This window comes from Habropoda laboriosa, unplaced genomic scaffold, assembly GCF_001263275.1.
Source record: "Habropoda laboriosa isolate 0110345459 unplaced genomic scaffold, ASM126327v1 scaffold143, whole genome shotgun sequence".
NCBI classification, from domain to species: domain Eukaryota; kingdom Metazoa; phylum Arthropoda; class Insecta; order Hymenoptera; family Apidae; genus Habropoda; species Habropoda laboriosa.
In genome coordinates this window covers 482,632-501,334 of record NW_017100404.1, presented here as the reverse complement: position 1 = coordinate 501,334, position 18,703 = coordinate 482,632, and the positions used below count along the sequence as shown (strand labels likewise).

General features: G+C 36.0%; 1 protein-coding gene across 2 annotated transcripts in view; it reads right to left on the bottom strand.

Moving 5' to 3' along the window:
• Positions 1-5,556, bottom strand: part of LOC108575387 (protein doublesex) — a 143,073-nt gene extending 137,517 nt beyond the window's left edge. For both annotated transcript variants that reach the window (XM_017938163.1, XM_017938164.1), the window contains exon 1: positions 5,274-5,556. The gene's annotated coding sequence lies outside the window, so the exon portion shown is untranslated. The remainder of the gene's footprint in view (positions 1-5,273) is intronic.
• Between the last annotated feature and the right edge of the window lie 13,147 nt (positions 5,557-18,703).

Here is an 18,703-nt window from a genome sequence, read left to right as displayed (position 1 = left end):
GACATCGAGGAAGAAAAAAGGCACACATTTACACCCAAACAGAGATGGCTAGGGAGATACGAAAAGGGCTAAGTACTGAACCTCGACGCCTGCATAATGAAAACTCCGCTGTTAGAAGAGCTTATGACCGGTTAATGGAAACGGTGGACAGTGATTTAAGGAGATTCGGTAGGAAATGAAATTAGTGCTAATGCTATACGGGCAAACAAAGTATAACGAAGTATGGAGTAGACAGCGATAAGTTAGACAGAATCTTCGGCTGAAATCAGAAACCAGTTGGATAATTAAGAACAGGCCTTCCACCCTTGATGAGAGAATAGATAAAGAAGAATCCTTAGATCGTGCCTTGATTCTGCTCTGCCATATATGAGCCACTTGCAAGCCAAAATGATTAACTCCCATTATTTTTTCATATTCTTCTAATTTTAGTATCGAAGCACATACTTAGCGCTTCGTTCTTCATAGATAAAACAAATTTCAGACGTTTCATTCGACGGAGTGTTAGTCACTTTGGCTACCAAGTTGCGCATATTTTTGCTTCGACGATATCTTCTATGATAATTCTTGCACAATGATGGTACAGAATCGAAGTTTAACCCTTTGCAATCCTATGTCGACTCTAACTCCATTTTCGCCTTCAAATGCCGCGCAATGGTGAATTATAAACGGTAATAAACCATTTTTTATTCATTAATATCATATTTACGATTACTGAAATACTGGAATAAAGGCAAACTGCACGACATCGTCCAAAAGTGGGCAAATAAGTGCGAATCGGCTAGAACGAAATTGTGAACGTATCTCCGGCTACGAAGAGTTAAGTGTTGACGTTCTTGATTAGGCTGATGACACTTTGAAGTGTGAGCTAAATATTTAAAGTGGGAAGGCATTGTGTATCTATGAATATCTTATAAGATTAGAGAATGCTACAATGTGCCGTTAACTGAAATTCAGTTATTTTAAGTCTGCTTTTATCGTATACTATGATAAAAGGTATTACTTATCTTATTCAAGTATTGTGCAGTGTATATTTACTGAGAAAATACGAGCAAACTCGCTGTTTTAACGAGCATTAACAAGAGTTATGGATCACAATATTATATCCATAAAATGTCTGAATACTACATCGAGAGAGAAAAATAAAAATAGCCGAGTTTAAAAGGGGAATTTGAGCTTAAAAACTCGCTGTTTTAACGAGCATTAACAAGAGTTATGGATCACAATATTATATCCATAAAATGTCCGAATACTACATCGAGAGAGAAAAATAAAAATAGCCGAGTTTAAAAGGGGAATTTGAGCTTAAAAAGTCAATTTCAAATGTAAAAATTGCATAAATTTCAATATACTTGAAACGGTGCAAAATGCAAAAATTTCTACCGAACCGCCACAGATAAATGAATAAAAAAATTTCTAAATAAAATCTCTACGCTGTGTAATTATCGCCAAGTGGCTATTAAATTTATTTCACCTACGTTTAGCTATAGATTACACGTGCGGCTTTCACGCAAATATTTACAATGTTTCGTTATTTTTGCAAACTTCGTGATAATGAAAAGCAACCAATTAATACTTGCCTTCCACTTTGCCGACTAATTGTTCAAAGTAAATCACTATCTCGTATTTTGTAACTTATATCATGTGGCTGCTTTGAAAATGTTACGTTACACATTTATTATTAGATAAAAATGTTCACGAAGATGATTTATATTCATAAAAGCATATTTCATTTATTATAAAATTCTACATTCTCGTCGTGCCTTATCGCGCAGGAAATTTTTGACGAACAGTCATCAGTTAAAGTTATCAGCTGTGGAATCGCGTTTAAAAAAAGGTTACATAATGTCTCGTAAGCGTATTGGACAAAGTAACAAAACGCATACTAGTTACGGCTTCCGCGATATATGGATCGATAACTACCTGCATCTTGTATACATAAAAGTCAAAGGCTGCTTGCATATTTAAGAATACAAATTTACAATCCGACTGCACCGTTTCAGAAAACCGCGTACCAATGTTACACAAGTTTCTAGAATCTTTATGCAACTAAGTTTTCTAGAATAAATTGCAACGTGTATTTCGTGCAATTAAATATAATTAAAACGATGCATTTAACATTTTCCTCGCACGACTCTGGGCATCAATATTTTTACCTCTTCCACTTGATATTTTTTTACCCTCTTCACGACGGAAAAAATTCGATAACTATGTATAAGCGATATGAGAGAGAAAAATCCTTAAATATATTAAATCCAGATTAAACATTTCTGATCAACCGTTGGATATTTCGTCACAAGCGTTCCGGCACGCGCTTTTTTCTTCCATTCACAATCGCCATACTTCGAAACCTAACCTCTCTCGGGCGCTGCACGCGAACCGTTACAGTTATTGCCACCGAAGAATAATGCGACGGGAAAAATGCGACGAAACAAACTGGTAAAAGTGTGAAATAACAAAAAGGCGACGAAAAAGAGTGTAGAAAGAGAAAAAAAAGAAAAAGTGGAGAAACTTGAGAATTTTACGTCGTCGATACTTCAACGCAATTGAACCTCGTTTCGTAACGTCATAACAAGGTATGAACTCGTAAAAAAAAAAGATTGTACTCGATGATCTCTGTTCAGAGGAGCAAAAAAGAAAAAAAAAAAGGAACCTTTCAGAATTCCCTTCGGAACTTTTCAGAGACAGCATTATATTTTATTAGACAATAAAACGAGATAATAATACAAGAATCTAGGGACATAAAGTGTCTCTGAACTGCCGTTTTATCCTTCCTCGAGGTTATATCCTTTTCATTTTCATAGAAATGAAACATAATTCGTGCACCAGCATCAAAGGTGCCGCGATGTTCCAGTCCGCCGAAAGAAAACAAACGAGCAATCTTTCTCACGGTCCAGCATCGGACACGGAGCGAACGATATCCTTAGAAACCGGGCAACAATGTTTCTGGTTAAGATACATAGTGTTCGTAAAACAACTGAATCGATATCGGAATAGCATGCACGTGCACGTGTTATCGTGTAACTCCGAGATACGTCATAATCTGTCTAGAATCATTAGAGCTACCACTCATCTAATTGCACGCAAAGTGACGACACGTTATTCTTATCGACCGAGTTCGCCCTTTATCGATTCGTGCAGAAACAACATCAAACAGCACCGAACAATTTCGAACGAAACGCGGAGTCGAAGGAGTTTCTCTCTTTTCATTTCTTTGCACGTTGGCGAGTTTTTTTCTCCTTGCCGAGATATGGTATTTGGTGGAGAAAATAAACGATTTTGTCGGTAGCCAGTCGATAAGGTAGCTGTGCCTAATTATGGAACTGCACCTAATTATGTAACACCGCGATATCTCGGCAAATAAGTAACAAAATTAATCGGAGATAGTGTAAGATATTTCGTTAAAAAACAAAAGACAATCATATTCAAATCTGAGATTCAGTTACAAGTCTGTCGTTTGTTGTTTGAAAGCGTATAATAAAGTTTTTGAGAGGCGAGTTAAATAGTGAAATTTTGTAGTGAAAATATTGCTTTTGCATGATTTATCGTTAAACATGTGTGTTTTCGAGTCTTCAAAACGAATTTACCGTTAAATTCTTTTTCTTCTTTTATTATAATTAATTATTTTTCCTAACTAATATGGAACAAGTTGAGTTTTCATATTGGGTGCATGTTCCTTATTAATATTATATAGTACTACATTATATTTTTACCATTATAAGTACTTATATTATTGTACTACAATATATTGCATAATTTTGATGCTACAGATGAAAGTTGTAGCACCAAAAATTAAAAGAAAATCTTTGGACCACGTTCCAAAAGTGGAAGACATTCGTCTATTTGTCTTTTTCATTTATATAAATATTCATTTTTCATAGTAAAAAATGAATTTCTTTCAGATTTCTTTACAAATTTCCTATCCATTTATTCAACTCGACGCGTTTGACATTTTTTACATTTTTTTTACCATGACTTCAAGATACTTTTGCATAGTTAACTATTAACATACGAATATCTATTAATTTTGTCGTGTTTTAAGTTTGATAAAATTGTCAGTGCACTGTTACCTCTATATTCTCCGACAAAAACGTAAACATTAGCTGTTTCTCCTTTCAGCTGCACATTCGGTGACTAAGAATTGAAGAGAAACTAAACAACGCGAATAGAAGAGGGAAATATTTGATATGAAATATTAACAATCGATGCATTTTTTTTTTTAAGATCAACGAACCGCTTTATCGCTCGTCGCAATGTCCTATTATGAACGTTAATGTAAGCATACATCTCTACTGAATCACATTGCTTTACAAAGTGCAAAGGTGTTACATGCAGTTAATGCTACCATTTGCTTATGCACATATATTCAATGGCCACATACGCAGCAATATTCAACTATGTACCTAAGATTCCTGATAATTAATACATATACACGTGTTCATTATCAGGAACGTCGCGTAAGAAGCGCATAGGCATGTCACATGTTTAGCTCGGCGATATCGAAATCTATTTATGATTCTAATATATGAAGTTGTACGACACTGTTTTTACTTCGAATATGAATATATTCATGATAAATGTAAAAAACGGTATCAATGCAAGACGTTCTCGTTACGTAAGAAGCTGTAAAATTCTAAACGTTCGTCACTATACAAGACATTGGTTGATGAGACCGATAAATACTGTAAATTATTAAACATGATAAGAAAACTGGAATACATGGCAAATAAACCTGTCAAACGATTGACTCGAATGTAGCCACAATAACATCGTATTCATATCCACTTTCGAAGACAGAACGGATATTTATAAAGTATTACTCGTAGAAAAGTCATTACCTATATACGTAGTTATACTTTTACTATATTCTACTGCGTTACATAATACATTCGTTGTTCTATCGAATTTCACTGTAAAAAATTGAACGATCCGTTTAAAGAAACAAACTTAACCTCAAAATCTCCTCTACGCGTCCACCAGCAAAGAAACTATTGCCACTACGTTGTATGTCTTTCTTGCAACCAACGTTTCTAAGTAACTTTTTCGTTTATTTCTCGAAACAATGGAGATATTTCAGCTGGACAAAGTTGGTACGATACCCTGTACATACTATCTATGAAACGTGTACAGAAACTACGATTCCCTGCTACTGAACATAGAACACGAACGAGCTAAATATGCAACTAAATAAACGAACACGAACTTGATAACTACGGTACGATACCCTTGTTAATATTTCACAGAAATAAAGAAATAATAAATGACTGCGATCTTACCGGATATTATTAACAATTTCTGCCGGATGAAATTGTTCGTTGCACTTCTGCAGTTCATTCCCAATAGCCACGAAACACAGGTCACTGTTGATTAAAGCATAAAACTACAATTGTCGTTAGAAAGCACTAGATAACACTTCGCGTCAAATCGTAATTTTCGATGTCCATCGTATTATATAGTTTTTGTAGCAAGGTTACCGCGTTGCGCGTCCGTTACAAACGGATATACGCTATTTCGCACCACGCGCGACTAGTACCAACCTCGTGTCGTATTTGCGCGCGAGAACAACCGTGCGCGCGCGCAGACAATCCGACATGTTTGCATTTTCCTTCTTGTCCTTTTCTGTCACGTACACGTCACATGCATGCACATCGTAATTTACACATTAGAACGTCGGGACACGATAGAAAGTCACTAGTTCGATGCTAAAGATCCTTTCCTTTTGTCACCTTCTTCTATTTTCCAATATGTCGTGTCACGACACTGTTCTGTTCGTTCGAACTTTCGCTCGATCGGCGGAATAATTCGTAAACACGATTCAAACGAAAAAATCGTGAACCCACTAAAATACACCACACATTTCGCTCGGAATACGAACGGCGGGTGAAGAAAACCGTGAAAAATAACCAAGTCGTGTACACAATTCTTTTAAAAGTATAACAAAGCACACCGAATTTCGGCCTGCCCGTCACGCACTTTTTGCACACGCGCACTTCAATTGTCTCCTCTCCGTGCGTCGTCTTCCTCGTGCCCGCGTGTCTCTCTAACCCCCTCTACATCTCCTTCTCCCCCTCAAGAAACGGGGAGCGCCAATTCCCTCCATTGGAATACGTCACGATGCACGTTGAGGCCTGTTTCGCCTTTTTCGTCAACAACCTTCGTGTTGGACCACGCGTGATCGCGTCTAATGTGAAAAGCCTTTGTCTTACTCCTTGGTGAATCTCTCCTTTCTCGTTGAAAAGAGAGCCTGCTGCTTCTGTCGGATATATACGAGAAATGTCACACCAAGATAACGTACAACACAGCGTGGCGAATCGTGAATCGAGCTTCTGTTAACGTAGCACCATCCGTGTTAAACGTACGTCTCGGCCGAGAAAATCGTGACCCGACGACGGTGACGCAGAGAAAATGTGTTTAGAAGGTGTGTGTGTGGAAACGTGGAAAAGTGCGAGCGGAATATGCGCAACACCGCCGATACGTTCGATGTGCGCTTGCATGCGGTCCGTAACTCACTAAGAGTGCTGGTAGCAGCGGCACGCCGACGAGATGCATGGTGGCCTGCGGGTACCGGCTGGGAGGGGGACGTCCCCCTCGCGGGGAGGAGACACGTCAGGAACTCGGCCGTCAGGAGAGCGAGGGGTCTTTCGTCGAAGAGTGGTGGTTGGACGGATGGAGGTGGCACGCGGGTTTAGCGGACGCCGAGGTTTTACGATTGAATCCATTCGACTGCGGCGTAGATTTTACCTACGCGCACGTTGCGCGCCGTTGTCAATGAGAAGCTTTGCACCAAGTGTTACGCTTTTGAATGCGTCATTTATAGTCAGCAAATGGCCTCGATGATCGGCTCAACGTCACCGAGAGGCATACACATATATTTCAACGAGAATTTTTATCGATATCAGAACAAAGTTTCGCGAGAGATCGGACGTTTCAAAGGGAGGATCTATTTTCTTGGATACAGCGTGAGACATATGGGTGCGTTTTCAAAACACTTCACTAGTGAATTCAATGTAATCCCGGTTTAACGTGTTCGCAAAGTGTTCACTTTTGAATCTCCTTTTATATGTATGCAGACAGTAACTGCAACTTCGAGGAATGTAAAATTAGCCAGATTGTAATGATACGCCAAGTTCTTGGTCGGAAACACCGTATGCTTTACAGGCTACTCACTAGTGAATTCAATGTAATCCCGGTTTAACGTGTTCGCAAAGTGTTCACTTTTGAATCTCCCTTTATATGTATGCGGACAGTAACTGCAGCTTTGAGGAATGTAAAATTAGCCAGATTGTAATGATACGCCAAGTTCTTGGTCGGAAACACCGTATGCTTTACAGGCTACAAAAATATGCACAATTATATCAGCGGCCGAAATAAGTGCGCTAGCACGTGTAGCTGAAGTAGAGAAGAGGATGGAGGATTACTATTACTCGCGCTATTGGACGAACATGCAGACGATAAAACGAAGGAATGGAGAATAAATGTGACAATTACAAAGAGCCTTCTAATAAATATGTTAGAACAATTAAACCATGGTATGTTTGTTTCTAGAAAACTAATTTGTCATTTCTATTAATGATTTACGAAATTAAAAATTTCATGGTTAGAAAAATTCAGTGAAAATTCTTATTTGCAGAAAATCGAGGAAAATACTTTCAATAAGAAAATACACTCGTTAGGAAATGCAGGTAAGGAATTTACACGGAAAAACTTGATATGAAAGAAATTCAAATTTTTTCTAAAGTTTCGTCAAATTTCACATCTTGCAACGTGAACGGCGAACAGAGAAGTGTGGTTATCGTGTTCCAAAACGCATCTTTTTTCGCAAATTTCGCTTTCGGTATTTACAAGTGGATCGCGTTGAACACGAAGTGCATTTAGCAGCGGGATTCGTGCAACTTTAGTCGGTTATACCAAAGCTGCAAAGCGGTGAACGGGAAGAAGTAAGCAAGTATGTGTGCGCTTGTGGTTGCAAACAAGCTTGAGAGTCGTAAAACGATTTTCGCGGCGCAAAAACGTTTTGATATATGTATACGATCTTTGTATTTAATATCCCTCTTTCGTTCGTTTTACACAAATGATGTCTTGTATTTGTCCTAGCGTCCTTGTTTTATAGATAACCGAAGCGCTTATAGCAATCGTTCAATGTGAAATAAAATATTTTATATATCTTTCTCCTGGTTTATGGACCTATGAGCCAATGTTTTTATACCGTCCAACAGATAAATATCGCTACAAATTTCTGCATAAATCTTGCTCCTTATCGTTCACCTAAACCCTATATACTTAACTACTTAGTACACGTGGCCATGTTACCTACCTTGCATGTCGAAAAAATTATATCTCTGAAATTGTTTCATTGGAATTTGATTTTTGCAGATGAAATGACGGTTTTTGCGACAACTGAAATTGGCCAGACGATGACATATATTAAATTTTGACCGACCGTCAATTTTCATGCACAATAGTCAAGAAGAAAGAATTTACTGCGGTAGTAAAAAAATTCATATTACGATTGTTTCGACATTATTATCGCATGTGATGAATAATCAGGATATTCGTACAATTTTTTTTATATAAAATTAAACGTGGAAGAACTGCGGTTAAAAGTACTGAAAATATATATTTAGAATTTGAAGAATGTTGTGTAAATGTTAAGACACTTCAACGTTGCTGTTGCAAAATTCAATATTATTGACTTTTTATTAAAAAATGAGCCAATAGGAAGGCTAAATAGAACTGTCGACGATAATATTTTAAGAAGAACGATTGAAAACAATCCAGGGTAAAGAATATGAAATATACTCCTCTCTTTCCTAAGAGACTACCATTTATTCAAGCACTTGAACAATTTTTTAACAAATGAATTATCCCGAAGAGAAGGCACTGTAAAAGCAGCAGTCAAAAAATTCTTCAGTTCAAAGATTAATGATACCATAAATAAATTAGGAATAATGTAACTAGTTAATGTGTGGAAATTATTTCGATGAAATATTAGGTCATCCCATAAGTCCATGTCGAATTTTACAATTAGAATCAATATTTCCAAGAAACCTTTAAATTTGATAAAAAACAAAACGTAAGGGCCTTCTCATTCCTTCATTTTTTTTCCTATTTTGTTTAGGAATACCATTATGTCGTCGCTACAAAATTTCTTCAAATTCTCGTTCAAATATTTCTCGCTTTGTGCACGAACTTATGGGATTACCCAATACATTATTTTACCGAAGGAACACAATGCATCTATAGTTTCATTTCAAAAAGACCTAATACAAAAGCACTCTTGATCGGAAATCAAATTTTGCCTGAAGTAAGCTCCATTGTAAGTAACAGTCGGTGTTTTTCGTTCTTGTCCTAAAATCGTCACAACACTGGTCGGTTGCGTATAATTGAGACAGAGCAGAAAGTACTCTTAGTCGTTGACGAGAGAAAACGGGGACGTTGCAGGGGCAGCCGTCGAGTTTAGACGAGTTGGAGGTGGGGTTGGAGGATTGGGGTGGAAGGATGATCGTAAAACGTCCTCGGAGTGGATTCACCGTGCGATAGTCAACGACAGATACGTGTGCACACGCGATATCCTGGAGGTACTTTACTTGTGGCTGAATTTACTGATTGAACCACGACAACTGTCGTCGTTGCGGTGGAAACGGATTTTATGCGTTCCGGAGATGCCGAACCAACGACAGAAACCTCTGTACGGAGAAACTGCACTAAATTGTTTCGAGCTAGATCATAAATCTCCTCGAGTAATCGAAGCTGATACACGTGACTGAGAATGGGTTGATTTTCACGAGGGTCCAAGAGTTGTTTTAATTTCGCCGGATTATTATTGAGACTGGATATGAGCCACTCAGAAGCCAAACTGACTAACTTCGTCAGATTAAATGTATCAAATCTTTTTTTTATTTATGAAGAGTTAAGCATCAAACATGTGCTTTGATTCTAAAACCGGAGGAATTTAAAAGAGCTTCGTGGCTTTGTTTAATTATAAATAGAAGCACGAACGATATTAGTTAGCTCTTAAAAACCGTGTTGCATTGAAACTGATAACGATACTGTATAATACTATTTTGTTAGTGTCTACTCTCGAGCTCTGTTTCTTAATCCCTTGCCTTATAATAACGAGTGAAGCTCGTGGTACAGATTCTGATAAAGATGTAACAGAAACAGTTATATCAGTGATAAAGATTCATTTCAATTCTAAATTTAGTTCTAATTCATAAAACTGAAAATTGTCAAATTACAAATGATGCATAACACAGTATTAAAATAATAAGCAGCCTACGTTTAGGTGTGTAGTCAGTAAAAAAAAAATCATAAGTCAAGGGGTTAAAAAGAAAGTGTAAACGATATATAAAACGTACCAGTAATTCCAACACTTAATTCTACAATTTCATATCGTATGAAACATGAAACATTCTTTCATCAATTTTCTAGAATAATTACTTACGAATTCAGAGTGTCAGTTTCTATTACACGGTCCACCTTGTATAACTCACTTTTTTTTTATTTCAGATGGAAAGACATGATTGTGATCACCACCAAGCGTGAAGAATTTTATTTCGCCCAATACAACATAAGACATCTAGTTGTCATAAGACAACATAAGATTTTAGAAAAATTGTTATTAATACCATTAAAAACAAGCTTGTATGTTACTTTCCTCTATTAAAACAAAATCATAAAATCTAGCGTTCATGCTTCCAAATGGGAACACCCGAAAATTCTCCAAATTCGAATATGCACTTTTTTTGGGGGGTCAAAAAAGACCCAAGGTCGAAGACCCCATTTTGGTAAAAAACGACCCGCAGATCTTATATGGCAAAATGTTTATTACCAGCACGCCATATGAACATAGACAACAACCTTTTAATATAATGTTAAGGCACCATAAACTCGATAACAGCAAAAGTTATTTAAAAAAAAGAAATAAGAAAGCGATGGGTCAAAAATGACCCGAAGACCGCACTACGATTAATCCTTACAATCCAGCGCGACGTACATTTTTCAACGGAGCGGAATAAATTTCGCGTTATCGTGGTTCGCGGCGCAAAGTTATAAATTACTTGTAACAAAACAGTTAAAAGAGAGGATTCGTTGGTAGGGCCAGTGTAAAAGTTCTTCGTGCCTGTAATGATGGCGCAGCACATTCCGTGCAGTACGAACGTCTGGGAGGGTTTGTGAAAAAAAAAAAAAGAAGAATTTCAACGCGTGATCGGTTGGATATTTCGGCTCCGGCATAAAAATTTAGTGGCACGGAGTAATCGAGCTCGTTTTATCGAATACAAAGGCACAATGGAGAAGTATTTCGGTTCCTCGTTTCCTCGCCCCGCCAAAGCGGCTAACTAATAATGAAAAACTGTTTTGCCATTCTTAAAGCGTTTCTCTTCGCATTGTTTCTGAAGAACGATTTGCTGAGATACTGCTTCGTACAAGAAAACCACCCGTTACAAGGAAACGTGCTGAAATTAGCCGCTGATTACCAACTCAGTTGACGCAAAGAACGGTTCAAGTATTTCAAAGAGTTCGAATTTTACAGTCTTTATGTGCATTCCTCGAAGATTGTAATTACTGAAAAAGTACGATATTTTATTCTTGCTCCGCTGTAAATGAAGGAACGAGAAAACAATAGCACAAGTGTTACAGTTGCGGTGGAATTTAATCGTAGAAAACACACAAAGAAAGAGAGAGAGTGCTAGTAAAATGAGAAGAAATTGAAGCAACAAGCGACAATGAATTGAAAAAAAAGGATTGAAGAGAATTAGTGCTTTTCGAAAGTTGAATTGTTCAGAAAAGTAGAATGTGTCTTACCAGAAGTAGCAACACTAATTGGACATGTTATAGCAGCAATTCTACACATTGCTTAATTTAATTAATTGAAGCATGCATGCTTGCATTCCTGTATCCTCATTGAAAATTACAATCACCGTGTTTTTAACAAAGCTGTCTACGAAGCAACGTTAAGAAAATGTTGAAATTCTCATTTTATTCCTCGCGTTTTATGGTTGAAGTGATAAGTGTCTTTAATTATGTCTTACTAAATTGCACGGATCTGAATTTCAAATTTTTATAAATACTGCTATTTACTACACTGTGAATTCATTTCGAAAAACGTTGCACTGAAAAATTCACGTTATTTAAGAACAATCACGAGATCGTTCAAACCTTCTTCTCCTTGTTAGGATTCATCGATGAGGCTAATTTTAGTGGCACTCGAAGTGTTAATTCACATAGTATGCGCTATTTTGGTCGGTAGAAAATTTGCACTGGCTGCGATAGATTGATCGAAGATATTTCAGGAACGGTGAGTTTCAGAATGAACGTGCCTCGGTACTTTTACACTAAGAATTCGCTGTTCTGGTGAATTTGACTATGAAAAATTGGACATTTCCTTAAAAAAAGAAAAAATTGACATCCAGACTTTTGCAGCAACTTTACGATAAATTGATCAAAGAATATCTCAGGAACTTCAGGAATTTCAGGATAAATGTACCTCAGTATGTGCTTTTACACTGAGAATTCGCTCTTTTATTAAATTTAACGTTAAAAATAAAATTGACATCCAAATAACGAAGTTATTTTATGATAAACTGATCAAAGAATATTTCAAGAACGTGAATTTCGGGATAAATTATGTACTTCGGTACTTTTACACTGAGAATTCGCTATTCTGTTAAATTGAACAGTCCTTAAAAAAGAAAAATTGACATCCAGATTCTCGCCGCCGTGTAATTTTTGTAAGCAATTTTTTCGCACATTACTTGAAATAATCGAGGAATTTGAGGTGTGCAGAATTGTTGGGGCACGTGTACAGTGTGTACGCGTTAAGAGTAACCAGAATTACATAGTATGCGTAATGTTAAGGTGGCGGTAATATTTAACTCACCGTTGCTATTGTGTAATAATATAAGTACACGTAACAGAAACTGCGAATAAATTAATACTTATAGTCCATATCCTATGAACAACCGTGAAAAATACGCAAGCGGGAGAAAAATTGTGCGAATCTGCGGGAAGAACAATTTTGAAAATATACGCGAGCACATGTACTACAAGGAGATACTTATTAAAAGTAAAGTTCACGTGAGTTTACACAATTCTATTTTGGCACTGTTGAGAACTGCACGAGAGAAATCGCATTTAGAAGCCTCTAATTTTCTCTTCAGTTAGAAAATTGCATCGCACGATGAAGGCCAAAAGTCGCCGGTATTTAATCTTGCCGACAAATAGGCAAGTGACTCGATTATGCTTGTTAAATGTTACAATGTTTCAAAAAAATTGTATGCATCGCTAGAATTTTCAAGGGTTTCGGTGTTTTAAGTGATGACTTCTTATACAAAAAATGGTATATAATAAATAAAAATTGTGATACGATAAATGTAATAATAAAAGAAACTTTTAACTGGTGCATATCTATAGCACCAGTGTAGTGACAATATTAAATAATAATTAAGCGATTAAAATGCAGAAATTTAATAGACTTTCTTTCTTGATAGCTTCAAAAATACTTTTTCAAGGAAATTAAAATCCTCGAGGACATATAATATGTAATTAGGTTTAAGAAATAAAGCAAACTGTTCCTACACGATCGAAGTTATATCGGCAAATAGTTTATAATTTGCTTAAGTTAAGATCAAATGCTCTGTTACCTTTTTATACCGAGACTGATTAGTTAATAACAATAGTTAATGTAAATTAATGTAAGTAAGTTAAGTAATCTACCTCCACAAATAATAATATTATATAAAGGACTATGCAATAGTGTAGAAATGTGTGGTCGCTAATGGCAAATAAGCCGATGCGACATTAAATAAATAAATTAAAAAGAAAAAAGATTGTGTATGTTTCTAATAATATTTTTCAAAATTTCCTCGTTAATTTGATTCCAGGACTCTTCCAGGATTCCAGGATCGGTAACATCTTCTTTTACTTACCATAATGCCCCATTCGTTTGCACAAATGTGGTGCTATAGCTCTGCGCCAATTTTAAAATGTCTTTCACCTTCATTTCGACAGACAAATTCGATACTTTTCGTTTTGAAGTTCATTACGCATAATGATCTTCCAAATGATACAATTGACTCCGTAGAATCACTCTTTGAAAGTTCGAAAGTCTCAAAAGTGTCAATCGTTGACTGAAATTGAACGAATTCACCTCTATTTTCATCCCGTTTATATTATACACAATTTCTATCTCTTCTTTTTCCATATTTTATTCACATACTTTTTTTACCTCTCCTAGTGCCTTCCTTTTATTCTTAATACGGTGAAATTTCGTTCTTTCTTTACCTCTTTTCATTTCCCTTCGCTTTCACATCCAATTTCTTTCTTCTCTTCCCGTGGACTCCTTTTTGCTACACCTTTCGCATTTTTGTTACCTACAAACGACCGACACGCAATTCCTCGAGTGCACACGTGCCGCATCGCATTGTGCGTTTTCCACGAGTCCGCGTTCAAACTACACGCGCGTGCACGCAGGCCGCGTGAACGTGCATTTTAGAAGTAACATGGTTACTATTGGTTTCGCTTTTTTTCTGTTTTCTTTTTCAAGTTCGTCTTCTTTTTTTTCTTCTTTGTGCTCCGCTTGCACTTTACGTAAATTACGTACTCGCATTTTCGGCTTCACGCAAATTACCTTGATTATAAGGAAACTACCGAAACGTGGACTTTTTGCCCCGCATGACATAATTGCGCAGGTTGAAAAATTCGAGGGAAGATCGTATCTGTAATTTTATCACGAAATCGAATCTGTAAAATCTTTGCTTACTCTTGCAAATTTATCACTGTTAATAATAGAATAATGTTGAGCAACGTGTAATTAAATCTCTTTAGAATAGGTTTCAACGATAGTCTCGCGACTTCGATGCCAATATTATAAATAGAGAATTTTTCTATATTTACGTGAAACTTACAAATTTTTGTATTACTCGGATATTATTTTTTGAAGGGAAGAATAATGATCTTGTAATTTTCTGATTAATGTGGTGGACACGTAACTTTTCTAGAAAACTGAAGTGATTGTTAAATTTTGCTGTAAAATAAAGTAACAGAAATCTGTGTAATATGCTACATTTTTAAATTTGTTCATCGGTATACTTTTAGTGCATTTTAGTTTTCGTAGAATGTGATAAGACGTTATTACAAGATTCCGTCAATTGCACATTTCAGCTGCTTCGATGCATAAAAGTGTACGAAAATAATATAAAAATATATAGCATACAATACCATTCTTATAAAATTTTTTCTATTACAATTCCCAACAATTTTACAGATTTCTACTTTTTCCACTTACTTCATACATACTCTACATTACTGCAACGTTTACATCTCGAGTTTCAACTTAATTCCTTTATCAGAAGAAAATAATTACACGCAGATATCCCGATAAAAGAATCTCTCACTTAACTGATGAAAAATACTCAAGAAAATCAGCTAATACCTAAGCAACGCACGTGGTTTTCAATGGACGAACTTTCCTCTCACAGAAAATTCCCTTAGAACGGATTTGTTTACATCGAACGTACACGTGCGCCGTGTGCCTCCTGTGTAACGAAATATTTAATTTAGCCAGTTGTATTTTCCACGGAATGTATCCCTTCTGCGACGTGTCCTCTCGTTTTATTTCACAGAACGACGTCGCGAGAAATAAGGTGTCGCGCTTCGAAGCGCCAGTTGCTCGTGTGGGCAGCGCTTATTTTCCGTATAATTTATACAAATCGGGGTCGAAGCCCTGTGGATTAGCTCGGATCAGTTTGTGGAGGAGAAACTGCGAAACGATGTCCCTTGTACCCCTGTCGATACTAGACGCGTCCTGAACGAAATCGACTTTCAGACGATCGCGCTGCCGTGCATCGGAATCATGGTTGATTCTGTGAATCCTTGGAATACTAAGCGGACAGAAATAAGCAGAGTGTTAGACCATTTTAGATTGTTCCTTTGTAGCTGGATACTTTCTCAGGTTAGCCTGTTTCCAACCGATCGCAGATATCGCTTACTATGTCTGTCGGTATTCTTGAGCAGTTGATATTTTCAATACCGCATTTTATTACGGAATTTGTACCTAACTTTTTGTCTTGTAGCAACGAGTTAGATGGTTGCATGGATTTTGGTCAAGATGCGAGAAAAATAGTTTTATTAACCCCTTAACGTATGATTTCTTTTCCGACTATGCATCTAAGCGTCAGCCATTTAATGTTTTAGTACTGTATCAAGTAACAAATGCTAATCTGTTGCAGGTTAATTACATTTACGATTCCTTAATTTTACAAATTAAAACGAAAGTTAGGATTACAATGAATTTTTCCTACTGATATATCTGTTTTTGTCACATCCTGACTAGAATCTCTGCCATGAGTCTAACACTTTGTTGTACGTTAAAGGGTTAATAATAAAAAATAATCTTAATTTTAATTTTCGTTTTAACTTACAAGACTGAGGATTGCCAAATGTCATTAATGTAGAGTATGTTAACTTGTCTTACCTAATATTGTAGTAAAACGGTAAATATCTATTGCTTAATTCAAGTCAGTAAAAGAGGAAGTCATAAGTCAAGGGGTCAATCTGTTAATTAGGTAAAACAAGTTAAATTGTCATTGGTTAATCAATGCTTAGAACAGAATAATTTATTTATAATTTATAGAGGGATTATTCATTTTTAATTGTACTGTTACATTTGCATTAAACGTAAAATATAATACATTTGCATATTTACATTTGAATTAATTGGTTATAATTCTTATTCATTTTTAATTATAAACTAGAGAGATTCAATTTATCTATGGTTTAGGCATCGATTCTATTAATTTCTTAGTAGTCGAAATATTTTCCCGTATTTCTTTAAGTAAAAAAAAGCAGAAGGCATTTTATTAATTAGTTACGATTGAGAAAGGCGTATCTCTGTAAGAGAGCGCGAAGAATGAACTTATTTTCTTTTATGAATTATATATATCTACGTAAAATTTATGATGTCCATCGGCGGATGAGAGGAATTATTTTCTATCGTCTTATGCTAATGTTTACTTTATCTTATAAACTAAATCATTTTCAAAACTTCCAACTAAATAATTTTCTAAACTTATTCTGTCTTACGAACTAAATAATTTTCCAACTGATTTTACCTTACGTACTACACTTAAAATTCAAATGCTCACATCTCAGAATGTCTCACAACTGTGTACGCAATTAGTACCCGCAGTCCACTCTGACTCGTGAAAATCAGAGTGACCGCGGGTACGCGTAGTCCTCAGCTTGGTATCCCTTTCCAAAAGTGAGAATTTTCTTTGAAAAAGGATACCAATTACCAGGTCCCACCACGAGGAGGTAACTACGCAAGGGACCCGACAAAAACACATTTCCTACTGGCAGCTCTCTATTTTCAGAGACACGCGAATCTCATTTGTAGGATGTTAAAAAATTATAAATCACGATAGTAAAAATTTTTAGATGGTGTTTTATTAATTATGCTACAAATGAGACGCGTATCTCTGTAAGAGAGCGCTCACATGGTAGTTAATATAATTTTCTATCTTAAAATTAGTTGTTTTATTCGATGAATTACTTAAAGTTAAAACGCACGCATCCCACGGTGTCCATCGGCGGATGAATAGAATATTTTCTATCGTCTTATGCTAACTTAATTCATCTTACGAACTACTTAAAGTTAAGACACTCGTTCACGCTCACTCCATACTCGGAACAGTTTTCGATCTTAGAATTAATTAAAGCTAACATGCGATAAAAAGGTACACTTTTCAAACGTACAATGAAGCTCTGTAAGAAAAGTATATTATTAAATTGGAATAGGAGAATAAATTATTAGGATATCATTATTATTTGTATATTATTTTCATATTTAAAATCATAGTATCGAAGTTCTGTAAGAAGAATATATTATTAAATTGCAATAGGAGGATAAATTGTTAGGATATCTTTATTATATATAGAAAATCATAGAAATGAAGTTCTGAAAGAAAAGTGTATTATAAAATGGAATAGGAGAATAAATTACTCGAGTAGCTTTATTATTTATATTCTATTTACATATGCAAAATTACAATAATGAAGTTCTGTAAGAAAAGTGTATTATTAAATTGGAATAGGAGAATATATTGTTAGAATATCTTTTTTATTTATATTTTGTTTTCATATTTAAAGACTCCCTAAACACAGACCACAGAGGTGGACATTGTTAAATAGATTTTATTCCTACCCTGAACCTTATCAGTACTCTCGGTACTTTTTATCTCGTCAGAATTGGCAACAATAGGCTTTGAGAACTGATCTCTACGATCAAGAACGCCCAGGCAATTTATTTTCATTTTATTTAGTAAGGAAAACCGCGAATTTATTACAATTTTTACAAAATTTCGCTGGAACACTGAAACAGAATATAAATTAGATTGACAAGATAAATAATTCATACGACTCACCATTCGTAACCTTTGAGATACCCTTAGTGACCCATTTCAGTCCTCCCAGCCTTCGATTTTGACCCACAATTCACTTGGAAGCTTCTTTCAGACCCATGAAACTTTTGCAATTCCCTCAGTGGACCATTGAATTCCCCTCAGCCTTAAATTTTCATCCCACCAGTGGCCCACAATGATAGATTGAAAGACCCAAAGCCAATGCCCAAGACCCACCAGACTTGGAAAGCTGTGAAAGGGTGACGCGCGAAAAGTGGAGTACGAATCGCGATTTATTTTCATTTTCA